The sequence below is a fragment of the Procambarus clarkii genome, chromosome 52 (assembly GCF_040958095.1).
Source record: "Procambarus clarkii isolate CNS0578487 chromosome 52, FALCON_Pclarkii_2.0, whole genome shotgun sequence".
NCBI lineage: Eukaryota > Metazoa > Arthropoda > Malacostraca > Decapoda > Cambaridae > Procambarus > Procambarus clarkii.
In genome coordinates this window covers 5,249,041-5,264,297 of record NC_091201.1, presented here as the reverse complement: position 1 = coordinate 5,264,297, position 15,257 = coordinate 5,249,041, and positions in this window count along the sequence as shown.

The window sequence follows — 15,257 nt, the reverse complement described above, 5'->3', positions numbered from 1 at the left end:
CTCCTGTACTAGCAGGGACCCTACCTCCGGTACTAGCAGGGGCCCTACCTGCTGTTCTAGCAGGGACCCTACCTGCTGTACTAGCAGGAGCCCTACCTCCTGTACTAGCAGGGACCCTACCTGCTGTACTAGCAGTGGCCCTACCTGCTGTTCTAGCAGGGACCCTACCTGCTGTACTAGCAGGAGCCCTACCTCCTGTACTAGCAGGAGCCCTACCTGCTGTACTAGCAGAGACCCTACCTGCTGTACTAGCAGGGGCCCCACCTGCTGTTCTAGCAGGGACCCTACCTCCTGTACTAGCAGGAGCTCTACCTGCTGTACTAGCAGGGGCCCTACCTGCTGTTCTAGCAGGGACCCTACCTGCTGTACTAGCAGGAGCCCTACCTCCTGTACTAGCAGGGACCCTACCTGCTGTACTAGCAGGGGCCCTACCTGCTGTTCTAGCAGGGACCCTACCTGCTGTACTAGCAGGGGCCCTACCTGCTGTTCTAGCAGGAGCCCTACCTGCTGTACTAGCAGAGACCCTACCTGCTGTACTAGCAGGGGCCCTACCTGCTGTTCTAGCAGGGACCCTACCTGCTGTAATAGCAGGAGCCCTACCTCCTGTACTAGCAGGAGCCCTACCTCCTGTACTAGCAGGGACCCTACCTGCTGTACTAGCAGGGGCCCTACCTGCTGTTCTAGCAGGGACCCTACCTGCTGTACTAGCAGGAGCCCTACCTGCTGTACTAGCAGGAGCTCTACCTGCTGTACTAGCAGCAGAAGCTCTACCTCCTGTACTAGCAGGAGCCCTACCTGCTGTACTAGCAGGGGCCCTACCTGCTGTTCTAGCAGGGACCCTACCTGCTGTACTAGCAGGAGCCCTACCTCCTGTACTAGCAGGGACCCTACCTGCTGTACTAGCAGGGGCCCTACCTGCTGTTCTAGCAGGGACCCTACCTGCTGTACTAGCAGGAGCCCTACCTCCTGTACTAGCAGGAACCCTACCTGCTGTACTAGCAGAGACCCTACCTGCTGTTCTAGCAGGGACCCTACCTGCTGTACTAGCAGGAGCCCTACCTGCTGTACTAGCAGGAGCTCTACCTGCTGTACTAACAGGAGCTCTACCTCCTGTACTAGCAGGAGCCCTACCTGCTGTACTAGCAGGAGCCCTACCTGCTGTACTAGCAGCAGCCCTACCTGCTGTACTAGCAGCAGCCCTACCTGCTGTACTAGCAGGGACCCTACCTGCTGTACTAGCAGGAGCCCTACCTGCTGTACTAGCAGGAGCCCTACCTGCTGTACTAGCAGGGGCCCTACCTGCTGTACTAGCAGGAGCTCTACCTCCTGTACTAGCAGGAGCCCTACCTGCTGTACTAGCAGGAGCCCTACCTGCTGTACTAGCAGCAGCCCTACCTGCTGTACTAGCAGCAGCCCTACCTGCTGTACTAGCAGCAGCCCTACCTGCTGTACTAGCAGGGACCCTACCTGCTGTACTAGCAGGAGCCCTACCTGCTGTACTAGCAGGAGCCCTACCTTCTGTACTAGCAGGGGCCCTACCTGCTGTACTAGCAGGAGCCTACCTGCTGTACTAGCAGCAGCCCTACCTGCTGTACTAGCAGGAGCCCTACCTGCTGTACTAGCAGGAGCTCTACCTGCTGTACTAGCAGGAGCTCTACCTCCGGTACTAGCAGGAGCCCTACCTGCTGTACTAGCAGGGGCCCTACCTGCTGTTCTAGCAGGGACCCTACCTGCTGTACTAGCAGGAGCCCTACCTCCTGTACTAGCAGGGACCCTACCTCCGGTACTAGCAGGGGCCCTACCTGCTGTTCTAGCAGGGACCCTACCTGCTGTACTAGCAGGAGCCCTACCTCCTGTACTAGCAGGGACCCTACCTGCTGTACTAGCAGTGGCCCTACCTGCTGTTCTAGCAGGGACCCTACCTGCTGTACTAGCAGGAGCCCTACCTCCTGTACTAGCAGGAGCCCTACCTGCTGTACTAGCAGAGACCCTACCTGCTGTACTAGCAGGGGCCCCACCTGCTGTTCTAGCAGGGACCCTACCTCCTGTACTAGCAGGAGCTCTACCTGCTGTACTAGCAGGGGCCCTACCTGCTGTTCTAGCAGGGACCCTACCTGCTGTACTAGCAGGAGCCCTACCTCCTGTACTAGCAGGGACCCTACCTGCTGTACTAGCAGGGGCCCTACCTGCTGTTCTAGCAGGGACCCTACCTGCTGTACTAGCAGGGGCCCTACCTGCTGTTCTAGCAGGAGCCCTACCTGCTGTACTAGCAGAGACCCTACCTGCTGTACTAGCAGGGGCCCTACCTGCTGTTCTAGCAGGGACCCTACCTGCTGTAATAGCAGGAGCCCTACCTCCTGTACTAGCAGGAGCCCTACCTCCTGTACTAGCAGGGACCCTACCTGCTGTACTAGCAGGGGCCCTACCTGCTGTTCTAGCAGGGACCCTACCTGCTGTACTAGCAGGAGCCCTACCTGCTGTACTAGCAGGAGCTCTACCTGCTGTACTAGCAGCAGAAGCTCTACCTCCTGTACTAGCAGGAGCCCTACCTGCTGTACTAGCAGGGGCCCTACCTGCTGTTCTAGCAGGGACCCTACCTGCTGTACTAGCAGGAGCCCTACCTCCTGTACTAGCAGGGACCCTACCTGCTGTACTAGCAGGGGCCCTACCTGCTGTTCTAGCAGGGACCCTACCTGCTGTACTAGCAGGAGCCCTACCTCCTGTACTAGCAGGAACCCTACCTGCTGTACTAGCAGAGACCCTACCTGCTGTTCTAGCAGGGACCCTACCTGCTGTACTAGCAGGAGCCCTACCTGCTGTACTAGCAGGAGCTCTACCTGCTGTACTAACAGGAGCTCTACCTCCTGTACTAGCAGGAGCCCTACCTGCTGTACTAGCAGGAGCCCTACCTGCTGTACTAGCAGCAGCCCTACCTGCTGTACTAGCAGCAGCCCTACCTGCTGTACTAGCAGGGACCCTACCTGCTGTACTAGCAGGAGCCCTACCTGCTGTACTAGCAGGAGCCCTACCTGCTGTACTAGCAGGGGCCCTACCTGCTGTACTAGCAGGAGCTCTACCTCCTGTACTAGCAGGAGCCCTACCTGCTGTACTAGCAGGAGCCCTACCTGCTGTACTAGCAGCAGCCCTACCTGCTGTACTAGCAGCAGCCCTACCTGCTGTACTAGCAGCAGCCCTACCTGCTGTACTAGCAGGGACCCTACCTGCTGTACTAGCAGGAGCCCTACCTGCTGTACTAGCAGGAGCCCTACCTTCTGTACTAGCAGGGGCCCTACCTGCTGTACTAGCAGGAGCCTACCTGCTGTACTAGCAGCAGCCCTACCTGCTGTACTAGCAGGGACCCTACCTGCTGTACTAGCAGGAGCCCTACCTGCTGTACTAGCAGGGACCCTACCTGCTGTACTAGCAGGAGCCCTACCTGCTGTACTAGCAGGAGCCCTACTTGCTGTACTAGCAGGAGCCCTACCTGCTGTACTAGCAGGAGCCCTACCTGCTGTACTAGCAGGAGCCCTACCTGCTGTACTAGCAGGGACCCTACCTGCTGTACTAGCAGGGGCCCGACCTGCTGTACTAGCAGGGACCCTACCTGCTGTACTAGCAGGGACCCTACCTGCTGTACTAGCAGGGACCCTACCTGCTGTACTAGCAGGGACTCTACCTGCTGTACTAGCAGGGACCCTACCTGCTGTACTAGCAGGGACCCTACCTGCTGTACTAGCAGGAGCCCTACCTGCTGTACTAGCAGGGACCCTACCTGCTGTACTAGCAGGAGCCCTACCTGCTGTACTAGCAGGAGCCTACCTGCTGTACTAGCAGGGGCCCTACCTGCTGTACTAGCAGAGACCCTACCTGCTGTACTAGCAGGGGCTCTACCTGCTGTACTAGCAGGGGCTCTACCTGCTGTACTAGCAGGGACCCTACCTCCTGTACTAGCAGGGACCCTACCTGCTGTACTAGCAGGAGCCCTACCTGCTGTACTAGCAGGGACCCTACCTGCTGTACTAGCAGGGACCCTACCTGCTGTACTAGCAGGGGCTCTACCTGCTGTACTAGCAGGGACCCTACCTGCTGTACTAGCAGGAGCCTACCTGCTGTACTAGCAGGAGCTTACCTGCTGTACTAGCAGGGGCCCTACCTGCTGTACTAGCAGGGACCCTACCTGCTGTACTAGCAGGGACCCTACCTGCTGTACTAGCAGGGGCTCTACCTGCTGTACTAGCAGGAGCCTACCTGCTGTACTAGCAGGAGCCTACCTGCTGTACTAGCAGGGACCCTACCTGCTGTACTAGCAGGGGCCATACCTGCTGTACTAGCAGGGACCCTACCTGCTGTACTAGCAGGGACCCTACCTGCTGTACTAGCAGGGGCTCTACCTGCTGTACTAGCAGGAGCCTACCTGCTGTACTAGCAGGAGCCTACCTGCTGTACTAGCAGGGACCCTACCTGCTGTACTAGCAGGGGCTCTACCTGCTGTACTAGCAGGGACCCTACCTGCTGTACTAGCAGGAGCCCTACCTGCTGTACTAGCAGGAGCCCTACCTGCTGTACTAGCAGGAGCCCTACCTGCTGTACTAGCAGGAGCCCTACCTGCTGTACTAGCAGGAGCCCTACCTGCTGTACTAGCAGGAGCCCTACCTGCTGTACTAGCAGGGACCCTACCTGCTGTACTAGCAGGGGCTCTACCTGCTGTACTAGCAGGAGCCTACCTGCTGTACTAGCAAGCACCCTACCTGCTGTATTAGCAGGGACCCTACCTGCTGTTCTAGCAAGGACCCTACCTGCTGTACTAGCAGGGACCCTACCTGCTGTACTAGCAGGGGCTCTACCTGCTGTACTAGCAGGGGCTCTACCTGCTGTACTAGCAGGGACCCTACCTGCTGTACTAGCAGGGGCTCTACCTGCTGTACTAGCAGGGACCCTACCTGCTGTACTAGCAGGAGCCCTACCTGCTTTACTAGCAGGATCCCTACCTGCTGTACTAGCAGGAGCCCTACCTGCTGTACTAGCAGGGCCCTACCTGCTGTACTAGCAGGGACCCTACCTGCTGTACTAGCAGGAGCCCTACCTGCTGTACTAGCAGGAGCCCTACCTGCTGTACTAGCAGGGGCCCTACCTGCTGTACTAGCAGGAGCCCTACCTGCTGTACTAGCAGGGGCTCTACCTGCTGTACTAGCAGGAGCCCTACCTGCTGTACTAGCAGGGGCCCTACCTGCTGTACTAGCAGGGACCCTACCTGCTGTACTAGCAGGGACCCTACCTGCTGTACTAGCAGGGACCCTACCTGCTGTACTAGCAGGGACCCTACCTGCTGTACTAGCAGGAGCCCTACCTGCTGTACTAGCAGGGGCCCTACCTGCTGTACTAGCAGGGGCTCTACCTGCTGTACTAGCAGGAGCCTACCTGCTGTACTAGCAGGGGCTCTACCTGCTGTACTAGCAGGGGCCCTACCTGCTGTACTAGCAGGAGCCCTACTTGCTGTACTAGCAGGAGCCCTACCTGCTGTACTAGCAGGGCCCTACCTGCTGTACTAGCAGGAGCCCTACCTGCTGCACTAGCAGGGCCCTACCTGCTGTACTAGCAGGGACCCTACCTGCTGTACTAGCTGGGACCCTACCTGCTGTACTAGCAGGAGCCCTACCTGCTGTACTAGCAGGGACCCTACCTGCTGTACTAGCAGGGCCCTACCTGCTGTACTAGCAGGGACCCTACCTGCTGTACTAGCAGGGACCCTACCTGCTGTACTAGCAGGAGCCCTACCTGCTGTACTAGCAGGGACCCTACCTGCTGTACTAGCAGGGGCCCTACCTGCTGTACTAGCAGGGGCCCTACCTGCTGTACTAGCAGGGGCCCTACCTGCTGTACTAGCAGGGGCCCTACCTGCTGTTCTAGCAGGGACCCTACCTGCTGTACTAGCAGGAGCCCTACCTGCTGTACTAGCAGGAGCTCTACCTGCTGTACTAGCAGGGACCCTACCTCCTGTACTAGCAGGGCCCTACCTGCTGTACTAGCAGGGACCCTACCTGCTGTACTAGCAGGGGCCCTACCTGCTGTTCTAGCAGGGACCCTACCTGCTGTACTAGCAGGAGCCCTACCTGCTGTACTAGCAGGAACCTACCTACCTTACCTTGAGGTTACCTTGAGGTGTTTCCGGGGCTTAGCGTCCCCGCGGCCCGGTCGTCGACCAGGCCTCCTGGTTGCTGGACTGATCAACCAGGCTGTTGGACGCGACTCCTCGCAGCCTGACGTATGAGTCACAGCCTGGTTGATCAGGTATCCTTTGGAGGTGCTTATCCAGTTCTCTCTTGAACACTGTGAGGGGTCGGCCAGTTATGTCCCTTATGTGTAGTGGAAGCGTGTTGAACAGTCTCGGGCCTCTGATGTTGATAGTTCTCTCTTGAACACTGTGAGGGGTCGGCCAGTTATGTCCCTTATGTGTAGTGGAAGCGTGTTGAACAGTCTCGGGCCTCTGATGTTGATAGTTCTCTCTTGAACACTGTGAGGGATCGGCCACTCATGCCCCTTATGTGTAGTGGAAGCGTGTTGAACAGTCTCGGGCCTCTGATGTTGATAGTTCTCTCTTGAACACTGTGAGGGGTCGGCCAGTTATGTCCCTTATGTGTAGTGGAAGCGTGTTGAACAGTCTCGGGCCTCTGATGTGATAGTTCTCTCTTGAACACTGTGAGGGGTCGGCTAGTTATGCCCCTTATGTGTAGTGGAAGCGTGTTGATCAGTCTCGGGCCTCTGGTGTTGATAGTTCTCTCTTGAACACTGTGAGGGGTCGGCCAGTTATGTCCCTTATGTGTAGTGGAAGCGTGTTGAACAGTCTCGGGCCTCTGATGTTGATAGTTCTCTCTTGAACACTGTGAGGGGTCGGCCAGTTATGTCCCTTATGTGTTGTGGAAGCGTGTTGATCAGTCTCGGGCCGCTGATGTTGATAGAGTTCTCTCTTAGAGTACCTGTTGCACCTCGTCTTTTCAACGGGGGTATTCTGCACATCCTGCCATGTCTTCTGGTCTCATGTGATGTTATTTCTGTGTGCAGGTTTGGGACCAGCCCCTCTAATATTTTCCACGTGTAAATTATTATGTATCTCTCCCGCCTGCGCTCAAGGGAGTACAGATTTAGGCTCTTTAGTCGGTCCCAATAGTTTAGATGTTTTACTGAGTGGATTCTAGCAGTAAAGGATCTCTGCACGCTCTCCAGGTCAGCAATTTCTCCAGCTTTGAAAGGGGCTGTCATTGTGCAGCAGTACTCCACTCTAGAGAGCACAAGCGTTTTGAAAAGTATCATCATCGGTATAGCATCTCTAGTGTGAAAAGTTCTTGTTATCCAACCTGTCATTTTTCTTGCAGTTGTGACGGCTACTTTATTGTGTTCTTTAAAGGTAAGGTCTTCCGACATGAGTACACCCAGATCCTTTACATTGCCTTTTCGTTCTATGTTATGATTTGCCTGCGTTTTGAACGTGGTTTCTGTTTTTATATTTTCATTTTTTCCGGAGCGCATGAGCTGGAACTTATCCTCGTTAAACACCATATTATTTTCTGTAGCCCATAGAAAGACCTGATCAACATCTGATTGGAGGTTTGCCGTGTCCTCTATGTTGCCAATTCTCATGAAGATCCTAGTGTCATCTGCAAAGGATGATACAGTGCTATAGGTTGTGTTCTTGTCTATGTCCGATATGAGGATGAGAAATAGTACTGGAGCAAGCACAGTACCCTGGGGGACTGTACTGGAGCAAGCACAGTACCCTGGGGGACTGTACTGGAGCAAGCACAGTACCCTGGGGGACTGTACTGGAGCAAGCACAGTACCCTGGGGGACTGTACTGGAGCAAGCACAGTACCCTGGGGGACTGAGCTCTTCACGGTTGATGGCCTGGATTTAATTTTGTTGACTATTACACATTGGGTTTTGTTAGTCAGGAAATTGTAGATCCATCTGCCTATTTTTCCGGTAATTCCTTTTGAATTCCTCCTTTGGTCATATTTATCGAAAGCTTTTGCGAAATCTGTGTAAATTACATCAGCGTTTTGTTTGTCTTCCATGGCATCTAATGCCATATCATAGTGGTCCAGCAACTGTGACAGGCAAGAGCGCCCTGTTCTGAAACCATGTTGTCCGGGGTTATGGAGATGCTGTGATTCCATGTATTTTGTGATCTTACTTCTTAGCACTCTCTCAAAGATTTTTATGATGTGCGATGTTAGTGCTATCGGTCTGTAATTTTTTGCCTCTGCCTTATTTTCTCCTTTATGGAGTGGTGCTATCTCTGCTGTTTTTAGTATGTCAGGGATAACGCCAGTATCTAGGCTTTGTCTCCACAGAATGTGAAGGGCCTGCGATAGTGGTTTTTTACAGTTCTTGATGAATATGGAGTTCCAAGAATCCGGGCCTGGTGCAGAGTGCATAGGCATACTGTTTATGGCTTCTTCAAAATCCAGTGGGGATAGGGCGACGTCTGATATATGATATGATGTTGGTATCATATCCATTAAAAATTCATTTGGGTTATCAATCTTTAGTGCGTTTAATGGCTCGCTGAAAACAGAGTCGTACTGCTTCCTCAGTAACTCGCTCATGTCTTTGTTGTCATTGGTGAAAGTTCCATCTCCCTTTCGCAGGGGCCCGATACTAGATGTGGTTTTTGATCTTGATTTTGCATAGGAGAAAAAATATTTCGGATTTCTCTCTATTTCACTGATGGCCTTTTGCTCTCTTTGCCTCTCCTGGGTTTTGTATGATTCTTGTAGCTTGAGTTCAATTGTTTCTATTTCTCTACCTAACCTTCTTCGCCGTTCTTGAGATAGGGTGCGACTCTCAAGTTGTTCCGTGATTCGTTTTCTTCGCCTATATAGAGAACGGCGTTCCCGTTCCAATCTGCATCTCTTCCTCCTTTTTCTTAGGGGTATGCGGTTTGAACATATTTCTAGTGCTACTGAGGTTATTTTTTCCAGGCACTGGTTCAGGTTTGCATTTTCTAGCTGTTCTTCCCAGCTTATTTCTGTGAAGTCCTGGTTTATTTGCTCCCAGTTTATCTGTTTATTATTGAAGTTGAATTTGCTGAAATCTCCTCCTCCTCCACCTATCGCCCATACTAGCCCCCGATAGATAATAATACCTCACACAGATAGATAATGTGCAACATAAAGTGTTGCAACTCACCCTGCCTCATTCACGATGAGAACGATGAGGAGGTTATTGCCTTGTTGCTCCAGGTAACACACGCAGCCAATGAGGAGACGATAAGAGATATATATCTATATATCCACTCAATATATTCCACACTACCAATTGGAGACAAATTAAGACAGGCTACAAGAGCCCGAACATTCTAAACATGTTTTGTGTATGTGTGTGTGTGTGTGTGTGTGTGTGTGTGTGTGTGTGTGTGTGTGTGTGTGTGTGTGTGTGTGAGTGTGTGTGTGTGTGTGTGTGTGTGTGTGTGTGTGTGTGTGTGTGTGTGTGTGTGTGTGTGTGTGTGTGTGTGTGTGTGTGTGTGTGTGTGTGAGTGTGTGAGTGTGTGTGTGTGTGTGTGTGTGTGTGTGAGTGTGTGTGTGTGTGTGTGTGTGTGTGTGTGTGTGTGTGAGTGTGTACTCACCTATATGTACTCACCTATATGTGCTTGCAGGATCGAGCATTGACTCTTGGATCCCGCCTTTCGAGCATCGGTTGTTTACAGCAATGACTCCTGTCCCATTTCCCTATCATACCTGGTTTTAAAATTATGAATAGTATTTGCTTCCACAACCTGTTCCTGAAGTGCATTCCATTTCCCCACTACTCTCACGCTAAAAGAAAACTTCCTTACATCTCTGTGACTCATCTGAGTTTCAAGCTTCCATCCATGTCCTCTCGTTCTGTTACTATTCCGTGTGAACATTTCGTCTATGTCCACTCTGTCAATTCCTCTGAGTATCTTATACGTTCCTATCATGTCCCCCCTCTCCCTTCTTCTTTCTAGTGTCGTAAGGCACAGTTCCCTCAGGCGCTCTTCATACCCCATCCCTCGTAGCTCTGGGACGAGTCTCGTTGCAAACCTCTGAACCTTTTCCAGTTTCATTATATGCTTCTTCAGATGGGGACTCCATGATGAGGCGGCATACTCTAAGACTGGCCTTACGTAGGCAGTGTAAAGCGCCCTAAATGCCTCCTTACTTAGGTTTCTGAATGATGTTCTAACTTTTGCCAGTGTAGAGTACGCTGCTGTCGTTATCCTATTAATATGTGCCTCAGGAGATAGATTAGGTGTTACGTCCACCCCCAGGTCTCTTTCACGCGTCGTTACAGGTAGGCTGTTCCCCTTCATTGTGTACTGTCCCTTTGGTCTCCTATCTCCTAGTCCCATTTCCATAACTTTACATTTGCTCGTGTTGAATTCTAGTAGCCATTTCTCTGACCATCTCTGCAATCTGTTCAGGTCCTCTTGGAGGATCCTGCAATCCTCATCTGTCACAACTCTTCTCATCAACTTTGCATCATCCGCAAACATCGACATGTAGGACTCTACGCCTGTAAACATGTCGTTAACATATACAAGAAATAGAATTGGTCCCTGCACCGATCCTTGTGGTACTCCACTTGTTACTGTTCGCCAGTCCGACTTCTCGCCCCTTACCGTAACTCTTTGGCTCCTTCCTGTTAGGTAGTTCCTTATCCATTCTAGGACCTTTCCCCCCACCCCCGCCTGCCTCTCGAGCTTGAACAGCAGTCTCATGTGCGGTACTGTATCAAAGGCTTTTTGGCAGTCCAGAAATATGCAGTCTGCCCAACCATCTCTGTCCTGTCTTATCCTCGTTATTTTATCATAGAATTCCAGAAGGTTTGTTAGGCACGATTTCCCTGTCCAGAACCCATGTTGATGTTTGTTCACAAACCTAATGTTCTCCAGGTGTGCAACCAGTCGTAGCCTAATTATTCTTTCCAGTATTTTACAGGGGATGCTTGTCAGTGATACAGGTCTGTAGTTAAGTGCCTCCTCTCTATCTCCTTTCTTGAAGATCGGCACGACATTTGCCTTCTTCCAGCAACTGGGCAATTCTCCTGACATAAGTGACTCATTAAAGATCATTGCCAGAGGCACGCTGAGGGCCTGTGCTGCTTCTTTTAGTATCCACGGTGATACTTTGTCTGGTCCAACTGCTTTAGTTGCATCTAGAGTTGTCAACTGTTTCATTACCTCCTCTGCTGTCACCTCTATATCTGATAGTCTTTCATCTAGGGTAACCCCTTCCAACAATGGGAGCTGCTCAGGCTCGGTAGTGAACACTCCATGGAAACTGGCATTCAGTGCCTCGCAGATTTCCTTGTCACTTTCAGTATATGCCCCCTCTGTCTTCCTTAGTCTTGTCACTTGGTCGTTCACCGACATTTTTCTTCTTATATGACTGTGTAGTAACTTACGTTGTTTTTTCGCTTTGATTGCAATATCGTTCTCATAGTCCCTTTCCGATGTTCGTCTTATGTTAATGTAATCGTTCCTAGCTCTGTTGTATCTGCTTCTGTTGTCCTCTGTTCTTTGTCTTCTGTACTTCCTTCCACTCCCGCCTGCTGGCCATTTTTGCTTCCTGACACTGTCTATTAAACCATGGGTTATTATATTCCTTCTTATTTTTTCCCTTTACCGTTGGTATAAATCTCTCTTCGGCCTCCTGGCATTTCTGTATGACTAGGTCCATCATATCTTGGACTGTTTTTCCTCTAATTTCTTCCTCCCACTGCACTTCACCCAGATAGTCCCTTATCCTCATATAGTCCCCTTTCCTGTAGTCAGCTCTCCTTTCCCAGATCTCTTGTCCCATGGTCATAATTTTGAATTCCATCATGTAGTCAAAGACTAGGACACAATGGTCACTGGCCCCTAGAGGTATTTCATGCTCTAAATTCTCGATATCTTCTACGTTCTGGGTGAAAATCAGGTCTAATAGGCTCGGTGCATCTCCTCCTCTTTCCCTTGTGTCTTCCTTCACATGTTGTGTCAGGAAATTCCTGTCTATAACATCTACTAATTTTGCTCCCCACGTTTCATCCCCTCCATGGGGATTCCTTGATTCCCAATTTATCTCTCCATGATTTAGGTCCCCCATGATCAGCAGCTTCGCTCTCATTCTGTGGGCTAGTGTTGCTGCCTTCTGCAGTTCATCAATACATGCTTTGTTGTTGTCATCATACTCCTGCCTGGGTCTTCTACTGTTTGGTGGGGGATTGTAGATTACCATGATCACAATCTTCCTCCCATCTACTGTCAGAGTTCCATGTATGAAGCTTGTGCACTCATTGGTAACTCGATTTCCCAGGTCTTCAAACTTCCATTTCCGCTTTATTAGGAGTGCTACTCCCCCTCCCTGTCTCTGTGTCCTCTCTTTTCGTATCACCTGGTACCCTTCAGGAAAGATAGCATCTGAGATCATGTCATTAATTTTAGTTTCCACAATTGCAACTATGTCAGGATCTGCTTCACTCACTCTTTCTTTTATCTCTTCTGCTTTATTAGATACCCCATCAGCATTGGTGTACCAAACCTTGAGATTCTTCATGGAAACTCTTGTACCAGAGTTCTCCCTTTCTCTGGGGGTCTGGGGGGATCTGGGGGATGTCTGGGGGGTGACTGGGGGCAGAGGGGATCTGGGGGATCTGGGGGGTGTCTGGGGGATGACTGGGGGCGGGGAGGGTCCGGGGGATGTCCGGGGGGATCCAGGGGGTGTCTGGGGGGGTCCGGGGGGTGTATGGGGGGTGAAAGAGTTCAGGAGGGGTGCTTGGGGGGCTACTGGGGGCTGGGCTTCTAGGAAGGTAGGTGTGTGTGTGTGTGTGTGTGTGTGTGTGTGTGTGTGAGTGTGTGTACTCACCTAATTGTACTCACCTAATTGTGCTTGCGGGGGTTGAGCTCTGGCTCTTTGGTCCCGCCTCTCAACCGTCAATCAACTGGTGTACAGATTCCTGAGCCTATTGGGCTCTATCATATCTACATTTGAAACTGTGTATGGAGTCAGCCTCCACCACATCACTTCCTAATGCATTCCTTTTACTAACTACTCTGACACTGAAAAAGTTCTTTCTAACGTCTCTGTGGCTCATTTGGGTACTCAGCTTCCACCTGTGTCCCCTTGTTCGCGTCCCACCAGTGTTGAATAGTTCATTCTTGTTTACCCGGTCGATTCCCCTGAGGATTTTGTAGGTTGTGATCATGTCCCCTCTTACTTTTCTGTCTTCCAGTGTCGTGAGGTGCATTTCCCGCAGCCTTTCCTCATAACTCATGCCTCTTAGTTCTGGGACTAGTCTAGTAGCATACCTTTGGACTTTTTCCAGCTTCGTCTTGTGCTTGACAAGGTACGGGCTCCATGCTGGGGCCGCATACTCCAGGATTGGTCTTACATATGTGGTGTACAAGATTCTGAATGATTCCTTACACAGGTTCCTGAACGCCGTTCTGATGTTAGCCAGCCTCGCATATGCCGCAGACGTTATTCTCTTTATGTGGGCTTCAGGAGACAGGTTTGGTGTGATATCAACTCCTAGATCTTTCTCTCTGTCTGTTTCATTAAGTACTTCATCTCCTATTTTGTATCCTGTGTCTGGCCTCCTGTTTCCACTGCCTAGTTTCATTACTTTGCATTTACTCGGGTTGAACTTCAACAGCCATTTGTTGGACCATTCACTCAGTCTATCCAGGTCATCTTGTAGCCTCCTACTATCATCCTCTGTTTCAATCCTCCTCATAATTTTTGCATCGTCGGCAAACATTGAGAGGAACGAATCTATACCCTCTGGGAGATCATTTACATATACCAGAAACAGCATAGGTCCAAGGACTGACCCCTGCGGGACTCCACTTGTGACGTCTCGCCAATCTGAGACCTCACCCCTCACACAGACTCGTTGTCTCCTGTTACTTAGGTATTCCTCTATCCACCGGAGTACCTTCCCTCTCACTCCAGCCTGCATCTCCAACTTTCGCACTAGCCTCTTGTGTGGCACTGTATCAAAGGCTTTCTGACAATCCAAAAATATGCAGTCTGCCCACCCTTCTCTTTCTTGCCTTATTTTTGTTGCCTGGTCGTAGAATTCAAGTAACCCTGTGAGGCAGGACCTGCCATCCCTGAACCCATGTTGATGCTGTGTTACAAAGTTCCTTCGCTCCAGATGCTCCACTAGTTTTTTTCGCACAATCTTCTCCATCAGCTTGCATGGTATGCAGGTTAGGGACACTGGCCTGTAGTTCAGTGCCTCCTGTCTATCCCCTTTCTTGTATATCGGGACTGCGTTAGCTGCTTTCCAAATATCTGGCAGTTCCCCTGTTGCCAGTGATTTGTTATACACTATGGAGAGTGGTAGGCTCAGTTCTCTTGCTCCTTCCTTTAGAACCCAAGGGGAGATTCCATCTGGGCCTATAGCCTTTGTCACGTCCAACTCTAGTAAACACTTCCTTACTTCCCCACTGGTAATCTCAAACTCTTCCAGTGGTTCCTGGTTAGCTATTCCCTCACTTACCTCTGGAATTTCTCCTTGTTCTAAGGTGAAGACCTCCTGGAATTTCTTATTCAATTCCTCACACACTTCCTTGTCATTTGTAGTGAATCCTTCCGCCCCTATCCTTAATCTCATAACCTGTTCCTTTACTGTTGTTTTTCTCCTAATGTGGCTATGCAACAATTTAGGCTGAGTCTTTGCCTTGCTTGCGATGTCATTTTCGTATTGTCTTTCTGCCTCTCTTCTCATCCTGACATATTCATTCCTGGCATTCTGGTATCTTTCTCTGCTCTCCAGTGTCCTGTTATTCCTATAGTTTCTCCATGCCCTTTTACTTTGCTGCTTAGCTAGCCTACATCTTTGATTAAACCATGGGTTTCTCATCTTCATTTCTCTGTTTTCCTTTTGGACTGGGACAAACTTGTTTGCTGCGTCCTTGCACTTCTGCGTGATGTAATCCATCATATCTTGGGCCGTCTTTCCCCTGAGCTCTGTTTCCCATGCTATATCTGTTAGGAATTTTCTTATCCCCTCATAGTTTCCCTTTCGGTATGCTAACCTTTTGGTTTCGGTATCCCTCCTCGAGTTCAATAACCCTTCTTCAATCAAGTACTCAAACACCAGTACACTGTGGTCGCTCATTCCTACTGGGTCCTCAAAACCGATTTCCCTTATGTCGGAGTCGTTCAGAGTGAAGACTAGGTCGAGTCTCGCTGGTTCGTCATTGCCTCTCATCCTTGTGGGTTCTCCGACATGCTGGGTTAAAAAGT